This window comes from Stenella coeruleoalba, assembly GCF_951394435.1.
Source record: "Stenella coeruleoalba genome assembly, contig: scaffold_40, whole genome shotgun sequence".
Lineage (NCBI taxonomy): Eukaryota > Metazoa > Chordata > Mammalia > Artiodactyla > Delphinidae > Stenella > Stenella coeruleoalba.
The window spans coordinates 1,275,459-1,293,908 of NW_027646100.1; the positions used below are offsets into that span (position 1 = coordinate 1,275,459).

The 18,450-nt window shown below is 58.0% G+C and overlaps 1 long non-coding RNA gene across 10 annotated transcripts in view; it reads left to right on the forward strand.

Annotated features, from left to right (window-relative positions):
* LOC307181340 overlaps nucleotides 1–18,450 on the forward strand; it is a 1,758,975-nt gene that overhangs the window by 612,618 nt on the left and 1,127,907 nt on the right. The gene's annotated exons all lie outside the window — the stretch shown is intronic.

Genomic DNA, 18,450 nt, shown 5'->3' on the forward strand with positions numbered 1-18,450 from the left:
ACGAATTATTTAAGAATTTCTCTCTCTTTCACTGTCTTTCTGTTTTGTTTTTGAAGTTTATTTTTATAATGGGGTTGAGCTAATTTTCACTGCTGTGTTTATGCGTCTGTACACACACTTGATTCTCTTACGGAGACATATAAATACATAGATTTTAAGATTCTTACTAGTCAGATATATTCCTCTGCGGTGAATAGGGGGTGTTGAGTCCACTTCGCTGAGCAAGGAGTAGGTCTTGTCTATTACATATTTGGCTTATGGAACGGTATCTGTGCTCATTTCAATCTCTGGATTTATGCAGCACCCCAACTCACCTTTCCCCTTAAGCAAACATGTTTGTTTTCTAAATGTGAGACTCTGTTCTGTTTTGTAATTCAGTTCATGTGTAGCCAAGTTTACATTCCCTCTATAAGTGATATCTTATGATAAGTTTCTTTATCTGTGTGACTTATTTCCTTAGAATCATCGTACCTAAATTCACTCATTATGCTCCTACGGGCCTGATGATATTGATTTCATTGCTGAGTGATATTTCATTGTACATAAGTACCACAACTTCTTTATCCCTTTTCCTCTTTCTGGGATATTTAAGTTGAACCATAGTTGAGGTTCTTGTAAACACAGCAGCCCTAAACTTTGGGGTGGCTGTGTCTTGTTGATTTTAATTTTCCTAAGCTATAGGACCATAAGTGGAAGCAACCTAGGCTCTGTAGCTTTGTTTTTTAGAGGTTTCAGGAAACACCATACACTTCTCCAGAGTGGCTGTTGGCAATTTACATCCCGCCCATCAGCATAACAAGGCTCCCAGTTCTCCATGGCCTGTCCTGCCTTTCTGGTTTTTACACTTTTTTCAGATGGCCCTTTTGACCGGTGGGAAGTGAGACTTCATTGTAGTGCAGATCTCCGTTGCAGGCTTGCTTATTTGGACAAAAAGAGCATATGCGTTTTTTCCTGCATGTATTCAGGAAAAAAACGCATACGCCCTTTTTGGCCAAGTGCATCATTGTCAAAGTTCTGCCGCTTTTCATATGCTTTAAATGCAGTTTCCATCTACCTCCTGAAATATATTTCCTGCAATTGTGCCATGCTTTCAAGTCCTCTTCGCAGCCTTACCTCAATATATTTTTGGACGATAGCTGTCATTTATAACTCTGCAGGTTTATGAATTACAGTGCCCCTGAGGTCCTTTCTTCAACTCGCTTTCTTGTGCGCTGGCCGCAGAACTGCAGGATTGCTTCAGGCCCTAATCTTGTTTCATCACGGCACGCTGAGCCTTTTGTTAATTCCTCTTCCTGGTGGGAAATTAGAGTGAAATGTGACCGTCCAAACACCTACAGCTAGTCTCTCATTGGTTCTCCCGATTCCCGTTCAACCTCCACAGAAATTGCTAACTGTGCCAAACAGGAGTTTTAAGGCACTGACTCTCCACGTGGGGAGATGTTTAGTAAAGCGTCTGGAATGGCGAACCCGTGTACCAGGGGACAAAAAATGAGATGGGTTTTAGAAACGTTGCCCGATCACATGGTGTACAATCCTCTGGGTTTCCCATGCATGTTTTAGCTGTAGGAAGAATCCCTTAAACCAGGAGAGTTGGGACCCAGGGAATGGGTAGCATACAGTATTACTTCAAAGGGTCTGCATTTGCTCACCGAACCTCACCAATCCTCTCAGCCCCAAATGTCCTGCCTTATGTCTCACCCAGCTGTGGGTGTAGATGTGGTAAATCCAAGTTTCATCACAAGCCCTGAACGAATTATTTAAGAACTTTCTCTCCTTCACTGTCTTTGTTTTTGAAATTTATTTTAATAATGGGGTTTAGTTGATTTTTCACGGCTGTGTATACTGCTCTACACACACTTGATTCTCTTACAGAGACATATAGATACATATGTTTTAATATTCTTATTGTCAGATATATTCCTCTGCGGTGAATAGGTGGTGTTGAGTCTAATTCGTTGAGCAAGGAGTATATCTTGTCTATTATATATTTGGCTTATGGAATAGTATCTGTGCTCATTTCAATCTCTGGTTTTACGCAGCACCCCAACTCACCATTCCCCTTAAGAAAGCATAAGTTTGTTTTCTAAATGTGAGACTCTGTTCTGTTTTGTAATTCAGTTCATGTGTAGCCAAGTTTACATTCCCTCTATAAGTGATATCTTATGATAAGTTTCTTTTTCTGTGTGACTTATTTCCTTTGAATCATCGTACCTAAATCCATTCATTATGCTTGTACGGGCCTGACGACATTGATTTCATTATTGAGTGATATTCCATTGTACGTAAGTACGAAAACTTCTTTATCCATTTCTCTCTGTCAAGGATATTTAATTTGTACCGTAGTCGAGGCTCTTGTAAACAGAGCAGCCCTAAACTTTGCGGTGGTTGTTTCTTGTTATTTTAATTTTCCTGAGCTATAGTGCAATAAGTGGGTTTAGGGTAGGGTTAAGGTTAGCATTAGGGAACGGGTATGGTTTAGGATGCGACAATGGTTTAGGGTGAGCGAAAGTGTTAGGGTACAGGTCAGTGTTAGTGTACCGTTTAGGATTAGGGTAAGTGTTAGGGTAATGCTTCGGGTTAGGGTTACAGTTAGGGAACGGGGACGGTTTAGGGTACAGGTTAGGGTACGACAAAAGTTTAGGGATAGCGTACATGTAGGGTAAGATTTAGTGTTAGCGTACGGGTAAGGATTAGGGGACGGGTGAGGGTCAGGCTTCGGGGAAGGGTTAGGGTTAGGGTTCGGGCTAGGGTTAGGGTTAGGGGACGGGGACGGTTTAGGGTCCAGGTGAGGGTACGGCAACGCTTTAGGGGGAGTGTGCGTGTGAGGGCGCGGGTTAGTGTTAGCGTACGGCTTAGGATTAGGGGACGGGTGAGGGTCAGGCTTCGGGGAAGGGTTAGGGTTAGGGTTCGGGCTAGGGTTAGGGTTAGGGGACGGGGACGGTTTAGGGTCCAGGTGAGGGTACGGCAACGCTTTAGGGGGAGCGTGCGTGTGAGGGCGCGGGTTAGTGTTAGCGTACGGCTTAGGATTAGGGGACGGGTGAGGGTCAGGCTTCGGGGAAGGTTTAGGGTTAGGGTTCGGGCTAGGGTTAGGGTTAGGGGCCGGGGACGGTTTAGGGTCCAGGTGAGGGTACGGCAACGCTTTAGGGGGAGCATGCGTGTGAGGGCACGGGTTAGTGTTAGCGTACGGGTTAGGATTAGGGGACAGGTGAGGGTCAGGCTTCGGGGAAGGGTTAGGGTTAGGGTTCGGGCTAGGGTTAGGGTTAGGGGACGGGGACGGTTTAGGGTCCAGGTGAGGGTACGGCAACGCTTTAGGGGGAGCGTGCGTGTGAGGGCGCGGGTTATTGTTAGCGTACGGGTTAGGATTAGGGGACGGGTGAGGGTCAGGCTTCGGGGAAGGGTTAGGGTTAGGGTTCGGGCTAGGGTTACGGTTAGGAGACGGGGACGGTTTAGGGTCCAGGTGAGGGTACGGCAACGCTTTAGGGGGAGCGTGCGTGTGAGGGCGCGGGTTAGTGTTAGCGTACGGGTTAGGATTAGGGGACGGGTGAGGGTCAGGCTTCGGGGAAGGATTAGGGTTAGGTTTCGGGCTAGGGTTAGGGGACGGGGACGGTTTAGGGTCCAGGTGAGGGTACGGCAACGCTTTAGGGGGAGCATGCGTGTGAGGGCGCGGGTTAGTGTTAGCGTACGGGTTAGGATTAGGGGACGGGTGAGGGTCAGGCTTCGGGGAAGTGTTAGTGTTAGGGTTCGGGCTAGGGTTAGGGTTAGGGGACGGGGACGGTTTAGGGTCCAGGTGAGGGTACGGCAACGCTTTAGGGGGAGCGTGCGTGTGAGGGCGCGGGTTAGTATTAGCGTACGGGTTAGGATTAGGGGACGGGAGAGGGTCAGGTTTCGGGGAAGGGTTAGGGTTAGGGTTCGGGCTAGGGTTAGGGTTAGGGGACGGGGACGGTTTAGGGTCCAGGTGAGGCTACGGCAACGCTTTAGGGGGAGCGTGCGTGTGAGGGCGTGGGTTAGTGTTAGCATACGGGTTAGGATTAGGGGACGGGTGAGGGTCAGGCTTCGGGGAAGGGTTAGGGTTAGGGTTCGGGCTAGGGTTAGGGTTAGGGGACGGGGACGGTTTAGGGTCCAGGTTAGGGTACGGCAACTCTTTAGGGGGAGCGTGCCTGTGAGGGCGTCGGTTAGTGTTAGCGTACGGGTTAGGATTAGGGGACGGGTGATGGTCAGGCTTCGGGGAAGGGTTAGGGTTAGGGTTCGGGCTAGGGTTAGGGTTAGGGCACGGGGACGGTTTAGGGTCCAGGTGAGGGTACGGCAACGGTTTAGGGGGAGCGTGGGTGTGAGGGCGCGGGTTAGTGTTAGCGACGGGTTAGGATTAGGGGACGGGTGAGGGTCAGGCTTCGGGGAAGGGTTAGGGTTAGGGTTCGGGCTAGGGTTAGGGTTAGGGGACGGGGACGGTTTAGGGTCCAGGTGAGGGTACGGCAACGCTTTAGGGGGAGCGTGCGTGTGAGGGCGCGGGTTAGTGTTAGCGTATGGCTTAGGATTAGGGGACGGGTGAGGGTCAGGCTTCGGGGAAGGGTTAGGGTCAGGGTTCGGGCTAGGGTTAGGGTTAGGGGACGGGGACGGTTTCGGGTCCAGGTGAGGGTATGGCAACGCTTTAGGGGGAGCGTGCGTGTGAGGGCGCGGGTTAGTGTTAGCGTACGGGTTAGGATTAGGGGACGGGTGAGGGTCAGGCATCGGGGAAGGGTTAGGTTTAGGGTTCGGGCTAGGGTTAGGGTTAGGGGACGGGGACGGTTTAGGGTCCAGGTGAGGGTACGGCAACGCTTTAGGGGGAGCGTACGTGTGAGGGCGCAGGTTAGTGTTAGCGTACGGGTTAGGATTAGGGGACGGGTGAGGGTCAGGCTTCGGGGAAGGGTTAGGGTTAGGGTTCGGGCTAGGATTAGGGTTAGGGGACGGGGACGGTTTAGGGTCCAGGTGAGGGTACGGCAACGCTTTAGGGGGAGCGAGCGTGTGAGGGTGCGGGTTAGTGTTAGCGAACGGCTTAGGATTAGGGGACGGGTGAGGGTCAGGCTTCGGGGAAGGGTTAGGATTAGGGTTCGGGCTAGGGTTAGGGTTAGGGGACGGGGACGGTTTAGGGTCCAGGTGAGGGTACGGCAACGCTTTGGGGGAGCGTGCGTGTGAGGGCGCGGGTTAGTGTTAGCATTCGGCTTAGGATTAGGGGACGGGTGAGGGTCAGGCTTCGGGGAAGGGTTAGGGTTCGGGCTAGGGTTAGGGTTAGGGGACGGGGACGGTTTAGGGTCCAGGTGAGGGTACGGCAACGCTTTAGGGGGAGCGTGCGTGTGAGGGCGCGGGTTAGTGTTAGCGTACGGCTTAGGATTAGGGGACGGGTGAGGGTCAGGCTTCGGGGAAGTGTTAGGGTTAGGGTTCGGGCTAGGGTTAGGGTTAGGGGACGGGGACGGTTTAGGGTCCAGGTGAGGGTACGGCAACGCTTTAGGGGGAGCGTGCGTGTGAGGGCGCGCGTTAGTGTTAGCGTACGGCTTAGGATTAGGGGACGGGTGAGGGTCAGGCTTCGGGGAAGGGTTAGGGTTAGGGTTCGGGCTAGGGTTAGGGTTAGGGGACGGGGACGGTTTAGGGTCCAGGTGAGGGTACGGCAACGCTTTAGGGGGAGCGTGCGTGTGAGGGCGCGGGTTAGTGTTAGCGTCCGGCTTAGGATTAGGGGACGGGTGAGGGTCAGGCTTCGGGGAAGGGTTAGGGTTAGGGTTTGGGCTAGGGTTAGGGTTAGGGGATGGGGACGGTTTCGGGTCCAGGTGAGGGTACGGCAACGCTTTAGGGGGAGCGTGCGTGTGAGGGCGCGGGTTAGTGTTAGCGTACGGGTTAGGATTAGGGGACGGGTGAGGGTCAGGCTTCGGGGAAGGGTTAGGGTTAGGGTTCGGGCTAGGGTTAGGGCTAGGGGACGGGGACGGTTTAGGGTCCAGGTGAGGGTACGGCAACGCTTTAGGGGGAGCGTGCGTGTGAGGGTGCGGGTTAGTGTTAGCGTACGGGTTAGGATTAGGGGACGGGTGAGGGTCAGGCTTCGGGGAAGGGTTAGGGTTAGGGTTCGGGCTAGGGTTAGGGTTAGGGGACGGGGACGGTTTAGGGTCCAGGTGAGGGTACGGCAACGCTTTAGGGGGAGCGTGCGTGTGAGGGCGCGGGTTAGTGTTAGCGTACGGGTTAGGATTAGGGGACGGGTGAGGGTCAGGCTTCGGGGAAGGGTTAGGGTTAGGGTTCGGGCTAGGGTTAGGGTTAGGGGACGGGGACGGTTTAGGGTCCAGGTGAGGGTACGGCAACGCTTTAGGGGGAGCGTGCGTGTGAGGGCGCGGGTTAGTGTTAGCGTACGGGTTAGGATTAGGGGACGGGTGAGGGTCAGGCTTCGGGGATGGGTTTGGGTTAGGGTTCGGGCTAGGGTTAGGGTTAGGGGACGGGGACGGTTTAGGGTCCAGGTGAGGGTACGGCAACGCTTTAGGGGGAGCGTGCGTGTGAGGGCGCGGGTTAGTGTTAGCGTACGGGTTAAGATTAGGGGACGGGTGAGTGTCAGGCTTCGGGGAAGGGTTAGGGTTAGGGTTCGGGCTAGGGTTAGGGTTAGGGGACGGGGACGGTTTCGGGTCCAGGTGAGGGTACGGCAACGCTTTAGGGGGAGCGTGCGTGTGAGGGCGCGGGTTAGTGTTAGCGTACGGGTTAGGATTAGGGGACGGGTGAGGGTCAGGCTTCGGGGAAGGGTTAGGTTTAGGGTTCGGGCTAGGGTTAGGGTTAGGGGACGGGGACGGTTTAGGGTCCAGGTGAGGGTACGGCAACGCTTTAGGGGGAGCGTGCGTGTGAGGGCGCGGGTTAGTGTTAGCGTACGGCTTAGGATTAGGGGACGGGTGAGGGTCAGGCTTCGGGAAAGGGTTAGGGTTAGGGTTCGGGCTAGGGTTAGGGTTAGGGGACAGGGACGGTTTAGGGTCCAGGTGAGGGTACGGCAACGCTTTAGGGGGAGCGTGCATGTGAGGGCGCGGGTTAGTGTTAGCGTACGGGTTAGGATTAGGGGACGAGTGAGGGTCAGGCTTCTGGGAAGGGTTAGGGTTAGGGTTCGGGCTAGGGTTAGGGTTAGGGGACGGGGACGGTTTAGGGTCCAGGTGAGGGTACGGCAACGCTTTAGGGGGAGCGTGCGTGTGAGGGTGTGGGTTAGTGTTAGCGAACGGCTTAGGATTAGGGGACGGGTGAGGGTCAGGCTTCGGGGAAGGGTTAGGGTTAGGGTTCGGGCTAGGGTTAGGGTTAGGGGACGGGGACGGTTTAGGGTCCAGGTGAGGGTACGGCAACGCTTTAGGGGGAGCGTGCGTGTGAGGGCGTGGGTTAGTGTTAGCGTTCGGCTTAGGATTAGGGGACGGGTGAGGGTCAGGCTTCGGGGAAGGGTTAGGGTTAGGGTTCGGGCTAGGGTTAGGGTTAGGGGACGGGGACGGTTTAGGGTCCAGGTGAGGGTACGGCAACGCTTTAGGGGGAGCGTGCGTGTGAGGGCGCGCGTTAGTGTTAGCGTACGGCTTAGGATTAGGGGACCGGTGAGGGTCAGGCTTCGGGGAAGGGTTAGGGTTAGGGTTCGGGCTAGGGTTAGGGTTAGGGGACGGGGACGGTTTAGGGTCCAGGTGAGGGTACGGCAACGCTTTAGGGGGAGCGTGCGTGTGAGGGCGCGGGTTAGTGTTAGCGTCCGGCTTAGGATTAGGGGACGGGTGAGGGTCAGGCTTCGGGGAAGGGTTAGGGTTAGGGTTCGGGCTAGGGTTAGGGTTAGGGTACGGGGACGGTTTCGGGTCCAGGTGAGGGTACGGCAACGCTTTAGGGGGAGCGTGCGTGTGAGGGCGCGGGTTAGTGTTAGTGTACGGGTTAGGATTAGGGGACGGGTGAGGGTCAGGCTTCGGGGAAGGGTTAGGGTTAGGGTTCGGGCTAGGGTTAGGGTTAGGGGACGGGGACGGTTTAGGGTCCAGGTGAGGGTACGGCAACGCTTTAGGGGGAGCGTGCGAGTGAGGGCGCGGGTTAGTGTTAGCGTACGGGTTAGGATTAGGAGACGGGTGAGGGTCAGGCTTCGGGGAAGAGTTAGGGTTAGGGTTCGGGCTAGGGTTAGGGTTAGGGGACGGGGACGGTTTAGGGTCCAGGTGAGGGTACGGCAACGCTTTAGGGGGAGCGTGCGTGTGAGGGCGCGGGTTAGTGGTAGCGTACGGCTTAGGATTAGGGGACGGGTGAGGGTCAGGCTTCGGGGAAGGGTTAGGGTTAGGGTTCGGGCTAGGGTTAGAGTAAGGGTACGGGGACGGTTTAGGGTCCAGGTGAGGGTACGGCAACGCTTTAGGGGGAGCGTGCGTGTGAGGGCGCGGGTTAGTGTTAGCGTACGGGTTAGGATTAGGGGACGGGTGAGCGTCAGGCTTCGGGGAAGGGTTAGGGTTAGGGTTCGGGCTAGGGTTAGGGTTAGGGGACGGGGACGGTTTAGGGTCCAGGTGTGGGTACGGCAACGCTTTAGGGGGAGCATGCGTGTGAGGGCGCGGGTTAGTGTTAGCGTACGGGTTAGGATTAGGGGACGGGTGAGGGTCCGGCTTCGGGGAAGGGTTAGGGTTAGGGTTCGGGCTAGGGTTAGGGTTAGGGGACGGGGACGGTTTAGGGTCCAGATGAGGGTACGGCAACGCTTTAGGGGGAGCGTGCGTGTGAGGGCGCGGGTTAGTGTTAGCGTACGGCTTAGGATTAGGGGACGGGTGAGGGTCAGGCTTCGGGGAAGGGTTAGGGTTAGGGTTCGGGCTACGGTTAGGGTTAGGGGACGGGGAAGGTTTAGGGTCCAGGTGAGGGTACAGCAACGCTTTAGGGGGAGCGTGCGTGTGAGGGCGCGTGTTAGTGTTAGCGTACGGGTTAGGATTAGGGGACGGGTGAGGGTCAGGCTTCGGGGAAGGGTTAGGGTTAGGGTTCGGGCTAGGGTTAGGGTTAGGGGATGGGGACGGTTTAGGGTCCAGGTGAGGGTACAGCAACGCTTTAGGGGGAGCGTGCGTGTGAGGGCGCAGGTTAGTGTTAGCGTACGGGTTAGGATTAGGGGACGGGTGAGGGTCAGGCTTCGGGGAATGGTTAGGGTTAGGGTTCGGGCTAGGGTTAGGGTTAGGGGATGGGGAAGTTTTAGGGTCCAGGTGAGGGAACGGCAACGATTTAAGGGGAGCGTGCGTGTGAGGGCGCGGGTTAGTGTTAGCGTACGGGTTAGGATTAGGGGAAGGGTGAGGGTCAGGCTTCGGGGAAGACTTAGGGTTAGGGTTCGGGCTAGGGTTAGGGTTAGGGGACGGGGACGGTTTCGGGTCCAGGTGAGGGTACGGCAACGCTTTAGGGGGAGCGTGCGTGTGAGGGCGCGGGTTAGTGGTAGCGTACGGCTTAGGATTAGGGGACGGGTGAGGGTCAGGCTTCGGGGAAGGGTTAGGGTTAGGGTTCGGGCTAGGGTTAGGGTTAGGGGACGGGGACGGTTTAGGGTCCAGGTGAGGGTACGGCAACGCTTTAGGGGGAGCGTGCGTGTGAGGGCGCGGGTTAGTGTTATCGTACGGCTTAGGATTAGGGGACGGGTGAGGGTCAGGCTTCGGGGAAGGGTTAGGGTTAGGGTTCGGGCTACGGTTAGTGTTAGGGGACGGGGAAGGTTTAGGGTCCAGGTGAGGGTACAGCAACGCTTTAGGGGGAGCGTGCGTGTGAGTGCGTGGGTTAGTGTTAGCGTACGGGTTAAGATTAGGGGACGGGTGAGGGTCAGGCTTCTGGGAAGGGTTAGGGTTAGGGTTCGGGCTAGGGTTAGGGTTAGGGGACGGGGACGGTTTCGGGTCCAGGTGAGGGTACGGCAACGCTTTAGGTGGAGCGTGTGTGTGAGGGCGCGGGTTAGTGTTAGCGTACGGGTTAGGATTAGGGGACGGGTGAGGGTCAGGCTTCGGGGAAGGGTTAGGGTTAGGGTTCGGGCTAGGGTTAGGGTTAGGGGACGGGGACGGTTTAGGGTCCAGGTGAGGGTACGGCAACGCTTTAGGGGGACCGTGCGTGTGAGGGCGCGGGTTAGTGTTAGCGTACGGGTTAGGATTAGGGGACGGGTGAGGGTCAGGCTTCGGGGAAGTGTTAGGGTTAGGGTTCGGGCTAGGGTTAGGGTTAGGGGACGGGGACGGTTTAGGGTCCAGGTGAGGGTACGGCAACGCTTTAGGGGGAGCGTGCGTGTGAGGGCGCGCGTTAATGTTAGCGTATGGCTTAGGATTAGGGGACGGGTGAGGGTCAGGCTTCGGGGAAGGGTTAGGGTCAGGGTTCGGGCTAGGGTTAGGGTTAGGGGACGGGGACGGTTTAGGGTCCAGGTGAGGGTACGGCAACGCTTTAGGGGGAGCGTGCGTGTGAGGGCGCGGGTTAGTGTTAGCGTACGGGTTAGGATTAGGGGACGGGTGAGGGTCAGGCTTCTGGGAAGGGTTAGGGTTAGGGTTCGGGCTAGGGTTAGGGTTAGGGGACGGGGACGGTTTAGGGTCCAGGTGAGGGTACGGCAACGCTTTAGGGGGAGCGTGCGTGTGAGGGCGCGGGTTAGTGTTAGCGTACGGGTTAGGATTAGGGGACGGGTGAGGGTCAGGCTTCGGGGAAGGGTTAGGGTTAGGGTTCGGGCTAGGGTTAGGGTTAGGGGACGGGGACGGTTTAGGGTCCAGGTGAGGGTACGGCAACGCTTTAGGGGGAGCGTGCGTGTGAGGGCGCGGGTTAGTGTTAGCGTACGGCTTAGGATTAGGGGACGGGTGAGGGTCAGGCTTCGGGGAAGGGTTAGGGTTAGGGTTCGGGCTACGGTTAGGGTTAGGGGACGGGGAAGGTTTAGGGTCCAGGTGAGGGTACGGCAACGCTTTAGGGGGAGCGTGCGTGTGAGGGCGCGCGTTAGTGTTAGCGTACGGGTTAGGATTAGGGGACGGGTGAGGGTCAGGCTTCGGGGAAGGGTTAGGGTTTGGGTTCGGGCTAGGGTTAGGGTTAGGGGACGGGGACGGTTTAGGGTCCAGGTGAGAGTACGGCAACGCTTTAGGGGGAGTGTGCGTGTGAGGGCCTGGGTTAGTGTTAGCGTACGGGTTAGGATTAGGGGATGGGTGACGGTCAGGCTTCGGGGAAGGGTTAGGGTTAGGGTTCGGGCTAGGGTTAAGGTTAGGGGACGGTTACGGTTTAGGGTTCAGGTGAGGGTACGGCAACGCTTTAGGGGGAGCGTGCGTGTGAGGGCGCGGGTTAGTGTTAGCGTACGGCTTAGGATTAGGGGACGGGTGAGGGTCAGGCTTCGGGGAAGGGTTAGGGTTAGGGTTCGGGCTAGGGTTAGGGTTAGGGGATGGGGACGGTTTAGGGTCCAGGTGAGGGTACGGCAATGCTTTAGGGGGAGCGTGCGTGTGAGGGCGCGCGTTAGTGTTAGCGTGCGGCTTAGGATTAGGGGACGGGTGAGGGTCAGGCTTCGGGGAAGGGTTAGGGTTAGGGTTCGGGCTAGGGTTAGGGTTACGGGACGGCGACGGTTTCGGGTCCAGGTGAGGGTACGGCAACGCTTTAGGGGGAGCGTGCGTGTGAGGGCGCGGGTTAGTGTTAGCGTACGGGTTAGGATTAGGGGACGGGTGAGGTTCAGGCTTCGGGGAAGGGTTAGGGTTAGGGTTCGGGCTAGGGTTAGGGTTAGGGGACGGGGACGGTTTAGGGTCCAGGTGAGGGTACGGCAACGCTTTAGGGGGAGCGTGCGTGTGAGGGCGCGGGTTAGTGTTAGCGTACGGGTTAGGATTAGGGGACGGGTGAGGTTCAGGCTTCGGGGAAGGGTTAGGGTTAGGGTTCGGGCTAGGGTTAGGGTTAGGGGACGGGGACGGTTTAGGGTCCAGGTGAGGGTACGGCAACGCTTTAGGGGGAGCGTGCGTGTGAGGGCGCGGGTTAGTGTTAGCGTACGGGTTAGGATTAGGGGACGGGTGAGGGTCAGGCTTCGGGGAAGGGTTAGGGTTAGGGTTCGGGCTAGGGTTAGGGTTAGGGGACGGGGACGGTTTAGGGTCCAGGTGAGGGTACGGCAACGCTTTAGGGGGAGCGTGCGTGTGAGGGCGCGGGTTAGTGTTAGCGTACGGGTTAGGATTAGGGGACGGGTGAGGGTCAGGCTTCGGGGAAGGGTTAGGGTTAGGGTTCGGGCTAGGGTTAGGGTTAGGGGACGGGGACGGTTTCGTGTCCAGGTGAGGGTACGGCAACGTTTTAGGGGGAGCGTACGTGTGAGGGCGCGGGTTAATGATAGCATACGGGTTAGGATTAGGGGACGGGTGAGGGTCAGGCTTCGGGGAAGGGTTAGGGTTAGGGTTCGGGCTAGGGTTAGGGTTAGGGGACGGGGACGGTTTAGGGTCCAGGTGAGGGTACGGCAACGCTTTAGGGGGAGCGTGCGTGTGAGGGCGCGGGTTAGTGTTAGCGTACGGGTTAGGATTAGGGGACGGGTGAGGGTCAGGCTTCTGGGAAGGGTTAGGGTTAGGGTTCGGGCTAGGGTTAGGGTTAGGGGACGGGGACGGTTTAGGGTCCAGGTGAGGGTACGGCAACGTTTTAGGGGGAGCGTGCGTGTGAGGGCGCGGGTTAGTGTTAGCGTACGGGTTAGGATTAGGGGACGGGTGAGGGTCAGGCTTCTGGGAAGGGTTAGGGTTAGGGTTCGGGCTAGGGTTAGGGTTAGGGGATGGGGACGGTTTAGGGTCCAGGTGAGGGTACGGCAACGCTTTAGGGGGAGCGTGCGTGTGAGGGCGCGTGTTAGTGTTAGCGTACGGGTTAGGATTAGGGGACGGGTGAGGGTCAGGCTTCGGGGAAGGGTTAGGGTTAGGGTTCGGGCTAGGGTTAGGGTTAGGGTACGGGGACGGTTTAGGGTCCAGGTGAGGGTACGGCAACGCTTTAGGGGGAGCGTGCGTGTGAGGGCGCGGGTTAGTGTTAGCGTACGGGTTAGGATTAGGGGACGGGTGAGGGTCAGGCTTCGGGGAAGGGTTAGGTTTAGGGTTCGGGCTAGGGTTAGGGTTAGGGGACGGGGACGGTTTAGGGTCCAAGTGAGGGTACGGCAACGCTTTAGGGGGAGCGTGCGTGTGAGGGCGCGCGTTAGTGTTAGCGTGCGGCTTAGGATTAGGGGACGGGTGAGGGTCAGGCTTCGGGGAAGGGTTAGGGTTAGGGTTCGGGCTAGGGTTAGGGTTAGGGGACGGGGACGGTTTAGGGTCCAGGTGAGGGTACGGCAACGCTTTAGGGGGAGCGTGCGTGTGAGGGTGCGGGTTAGTGTTAGCGTACGGGTTAGGATTAGGGGACGGGTGAGGGTCAGGCTTCTGGGAAGGGTTAGGGTTAGGGTTCGGGCTAGGGTTAGGGTTAGGGGACGGGGACGGTTTAGGGTCCAGGTGAGGGTACGGCAACGCTTTAGGGGGAGCGTGCATGTGAGGGCGCGGGTTAGTGTTAGCGTACGGGTTAGGATTAAGGGACGGGTGAGGGTCAGGCTTCGGGGAAGGGTTAGGGTTAGGGTTCGGGCTAGGGTTAGGGTTAGGGGACGGGGACGGTTTAGGGTCCAAGTGAGGGTACGGCAACGCTTTAGGGGGAGCGTGCGTGTGAGGGCGCGCGTTAGTGTTAGCGTGCGGCTTAGGATTAGGGGACGGGTGAGGGTCAGGCTTCGGGGAAGGGTTAGGGTTTGGGTTCGGGCTAGGGTTAGGGTTAGGGGACGGGGACGGTTTAGGGTCCAGGTGAGGGTACGGCAACGCTTTAGGGGGAGCGTGCGTGTGAGGGCGCGAGTTAGTGTTAGCGTACGGCTTAGGATTAGGGGACGGGTGAGGGTCAGGCTTCGGGGAAGGATTAGGGTTAGGGTTTGGGCTAGGGTTAGGGTTAGGGGACGGGGACGGTTTAGGGTCCAGGTGAGGGTACGGCAACGCTTTAGGGGGAGCGTGCGTGTGAGGACGCGGTTTAGTGTTAGCGTACGGGTTAGGTTTAGGGGACGGGTGAGGGTCAGGCTTCGGGGAAGGGTTAGGGTTAGGGTTCGGGCTAGGGTTAGGGTTAGGGGACGGGGACGGTTTAGGGTCCAGGTGAGGGTACGGCAACGCTTTAGGGGGAGCGTGCGTGTGAGGGCGCGGGTTAGTGTTAGCGTACGGCTTAGGATTAGGGGACGGGTGAGGGTCAGGCTTCGGGGAAGGGTTAGGGTTAGGGTTCGGGCTAGGGTTAGGGTTAGGGGACGGGGACGGTTTCGGGTCCAGGTGAGGGTATGGCAACGTTTTAGGGGGAGCGTGCGTGTGAGGGCGCGGGTTAATGATAGCGTACGGGTTAGGATTAGGGGACGGGTGAGGGTCAGGCTTCGGGGAAGGGTTAGGGTTAGGGTTCGGGCTAGGGTTAGGGTTAGGGGACGGGGACGGTTTAGGGTCCAGGTGAGGGTACGGCAACGCTTTAGGGGGAGCGTGCGTGTGAGGGCGCGGGTTAGTGTTAGCGTACGGGTTAGGATTAGGGGACGGGTGAGGGTCAGGCTTCTGGGAAGGGTTAGGTTTAGGGTACGGGCTAGGGTTAGGGTTAGGGGACGGGGACGGTTTAGGGTCCAGGTGAGGGTACGGCAACGTTTTAGGGGGAGCGTGCGTGTGAGGGCGCGGGTTAGTGTTAGCGTACGGGTTAGGATTAGGGGACGGGTGAGGGTCATGCTTCGGGGAAGGGTTAGGGTTAGGGTTCGCGCTAGGGTTAGGGTTAGGGGATGGGGACGGTTTAGGGTCCAGGTGAGGGTACGGCAACGCTTTAGGGGGAGCGTGCGTGTGAGGGCGCGTGTTAGTGTTAGCGTACGGGTTAGGATTAGGGGACGGGTGAGGGTCAGGCTTCGGGGAAGGGTTAGGGTTAGGGTTCGGGCTAGGGTTAGGGTTAGGGGACGGGGACGGTTTAGGGTCCAGGTGAGGGTACGGCAACGCTTTAGGGGGAGCGTGCATGTGAGGGCGCGGGTTAGTGTTAGAGTACGGGTTAGGATTAGGGGATGGGTGAGGGTCAGGCTTCGGGGAAGGGTTAGGGTTAGGGTTCGGGCTAGGGTTAGGGTTAGGGGACGGTTACGGTTTAGGGTTCAGGTGAGGTTACGGCAACGCTTTAGGGGGAGCGTGCGTGTGAGGGCGCGGGTTAGTGTTAGCGTACGGCTTAGGATTAGGGGACGGGTGAGGGTCAGGCTTCGGGGAAGGGTTAGGGTTAGGGTTCGGGCTACGGTTAGGGTTAGGGGACGGGGAAGGTTTAGGGTCCAGGTGAGGGTACGGCAACGCTTTAGGGGGAGCGTGCGTGTGAGGGCGCGGGTTAGTGTTAGCGTACGGCTTAGGATTAGGGGACGGGTGAGGGTCAGGCTTCGGGGAAGGGTTAGGGTTAGGGTTCGGGCTAGGGTTAGGGTTAGGGGACGGGGACGGTTTAGGGTCCAGGTGAGGGTACGGCAACGCTTCAGGGGGAGCTTGCATGTGAGGGCGCAGGTTAGTGTTAGTGTACGGGTTAGGATTAGGGGACGGGTGAGGGTCAGGCTTCGGGGAAGGGTTAGGGTTAGGGTTCGGGCTAGGGTTAGGGTTAGGGGACGGGGACGGTTTCGGGTCCAGGTGAGGGTACGGCAACGCTTTAGGGGGAGCATGCGTGTGAGGGCACGCGTTAGTGTTAGCGTACGGGTTAGGATTAGGGGACGGGTGAGGGTCAGGCTTCGGGGAAGGGATAGGGTTATGGTTCGGGCTAGGGTTAGGGTTAGGGTACGGGGACGGTTTAGGGTCCAGGAGAGGGTACGGCAACGCTTTAGGGGGAGCGTGCGTGTGAGGGCGCGCGTTAGTGTTATCGTACGGCTTAGGATTAGGGGACGGGTGAGGGTCAGGCTTCGGGGAAGGGTTAGGGTTAGGGTTCGGGCTAGGGTTAGGGTTAGGGGACGGGGACGGTTTAGGGTCCAGGTGAGGGTACGGCAACGCTTTAGGGGGAGCGTGCGTGTGAGGGCGCGGGTTAGTGTTAGCGTACGGGTTAGGATTAGGGGACGGGTGAGGGTCAGGCTTCGGGGAAGGGTTAGGGTTAGGGTTCGGGCTAGGGTTAGGGTTAGGGGACGGGGACGGTTTCGGGTCCAGGTGAGGGTATGGCAACGTTTTAGGGGGAGCGTGCGTGTGAGGGCGCGGGTTAATGATAGCGTACGGGTTAGGATTAGGGGACGGGTGAGGGTCAGGCTTCGGGGAAGGGTTAGGGTTAGGGTTCGGGCTAGGGTTAGGGTTAGGGGACGGGGACGGTTTAGGGTCCAGGTGAGGGTACGGCAACGCTTTAGGGGGAGCGTGCGTGTGAGGGCGCGGGTTAGTGTTATCGTACGGGTTAGGATTAGGGGACGGGTGAGGGTCAGGCTTCTGGGAAGGGTTAGGTTTAGGGTTCGGGCTGGGGTTAGGGTTAGGGGACGGGGACGGTTTAGGGTCCAGGTGAGGGTACGGCAACGTTTTAGGGGGAGCGTGCGTGTGAGGGCGCGGGTTAGTGTTAGCGTACGGGTTAGGATTAGGGGACGGGTGAGGGTCATGCTTCGGGGAAGGGTTAGGGTTAGGGTTCGCGCTAGGGTTAGGGTTAGGGGATGGGGACGGTTTAGGGTCCAGGTGAGGGTACGGCAACGCTTTAGGGGGAGCGTGCGTGTGAGGGCGCGTGTTAGTGTTAGCGTACGGGTTAGGATTAGGGGACGGGTGAGGGTCAGGCTTCGGGGAAGGGTTAGGGTTAGGGTTCGGGCTAGGGTTAGGGTTAGGGGACGGGGACGGTTTAGGGTCCAGGTGAGGGTACGGCAACGCTTTAGGGGGAGCGTGCATGTGAGGGCGCGGGTTAGTGTTAGCGTACGGGTTAGGATTAAGGGACGGGTGAGGGTCAGGCTTCGGGGAAGGGTTAGGGTTAGGGTTCGGGCTAGGGTTAGGGTTAGGGGACGGGGACGGTTTAGGGTCCAAGTGAGGGTACGGCAACGCTTTAGGGGGAGCGTGCGTGTGAGGGCGCGCGTTAGTGTTAGCGTGCGGCTTAGGATTAGGGGACGGGTGAGGGTCAGGCTTCGGGGAAGGGTTAGGGTTTGGGTTCGGGCTAGGGTTAGGGTTAGGGGACGGGGACGGTTTAGGGTCCAGGTGAGGGTACGGCAACGCTTTAGGGGGAGCGTGCGTGTGAGGGCGCGAGTTAGTGTTAGCGTACGGCTTAGGATTAGGGGACGGGTGAGGGTCAGGCTTCGGGGAAGGATTAGGGTTAGGGTTTGGGCTAGGGTTAGGGTTAGGGGACGGGGACGGTTTAGGGTCCAGGTGAGGGTACGGCAACGCTTTAGGGGGAGCGTGCGTGTGAGGACGCGGGTTAGTGTTAGCGTACGGGTTAGGTTTAGGGGACGGGTGAGGGTCAGGCTTCGGGGAAGGGTTAGGGTTAGGGTTCGGGCTAGGGTTAGGGTTAGGGGACGGGGACGGTTTAGGGTCCAGGTGAGGGTACGGCAACGCTTTAGGGGGAGCGTGCGTGTGAGGGCGCGGGTTAGTGTTAGCGTACGGCTTAGGATTAGGGGACGGGTGAGGGTCAGGCTTCGGGGAAGGGTTAGGGTTAGGGTTCGGGCTAGGGTTAGGGTTAGGGGACGGGGACGGTTTCGGGTCCAGGTGAGGGTATGGCAACGTTTTAGGGGGAGCGTGCGTGTGAGGGCGCGGGTTAATGATAGCGTACGGGTTAGGATTAGGGGACGGGTGAGGGTCAGGCTTCGGGGAAGGGTTAGGGTTAGGGTTCGGGCTAGGGTTAGGGTTAGGGGACGGGGACGGTTTAGGGTCCAGGTGAGGGTACGGCAACGCTTTAGGGGGAGCGTGCGTGTGAGGGCGCGGGTTAGTGTTAGCGTACGGGTTAGGATTAGGGGACGGGTGAGGGTCAGGCTTCTGGGAAGGGTTAGGTTTAGGGTACGGGCTAGGGTTAGGGTTAGGGGACGGGGACGGTTTAGGGTCCAGGTGAGGGTACGGCAACGTTTTAGGGGGAGCGTGCGTGTGAGGGCGCGGGTTAGTGTTAGCGTACGGGTTAGGATTAGGGGACGGGTGAGGGTCATGCTTCGGGGAAGGGTTAGGGTTAGGGTTCGCGCTAGGGTTAGGGTTAGGGGATGGGGACGGTTTAGGGTCCAGGTGAGGGTACGGCAACGCTTTAGGGGGAGCGTGCGTGTGAGGGCGCGTGTTAGTGTTAGCGTACGGGTTAGGATTAGGGGACGGGTGAGGGTCAGGCTTCGGGGAAGGGTTAGGGTTAGGGTTCGGGCTAGGGTTAGGGTTAGGGGACGGGGACGGTTTAGGGTCCAGGTGAGGGTACGGCAACGCTTTAGGGGGAGCGTGCATGTGAGGGCGCGGGTTAGTGTTAGAGTACGGGTTAGGATTAGGGGATGGGTGAGGGTCAGGCTTCGGGGAAGGGTTAGGGTTAGGGTTCGGGCTAGGGTTAGGGTTAGGGGACGGTTACGGTTTAGGGTTCAGGTGAGGTTACGGCAACGCTTTAGGGGGAGCGTGCGTGTGAGGGCGCGGGTTAGTG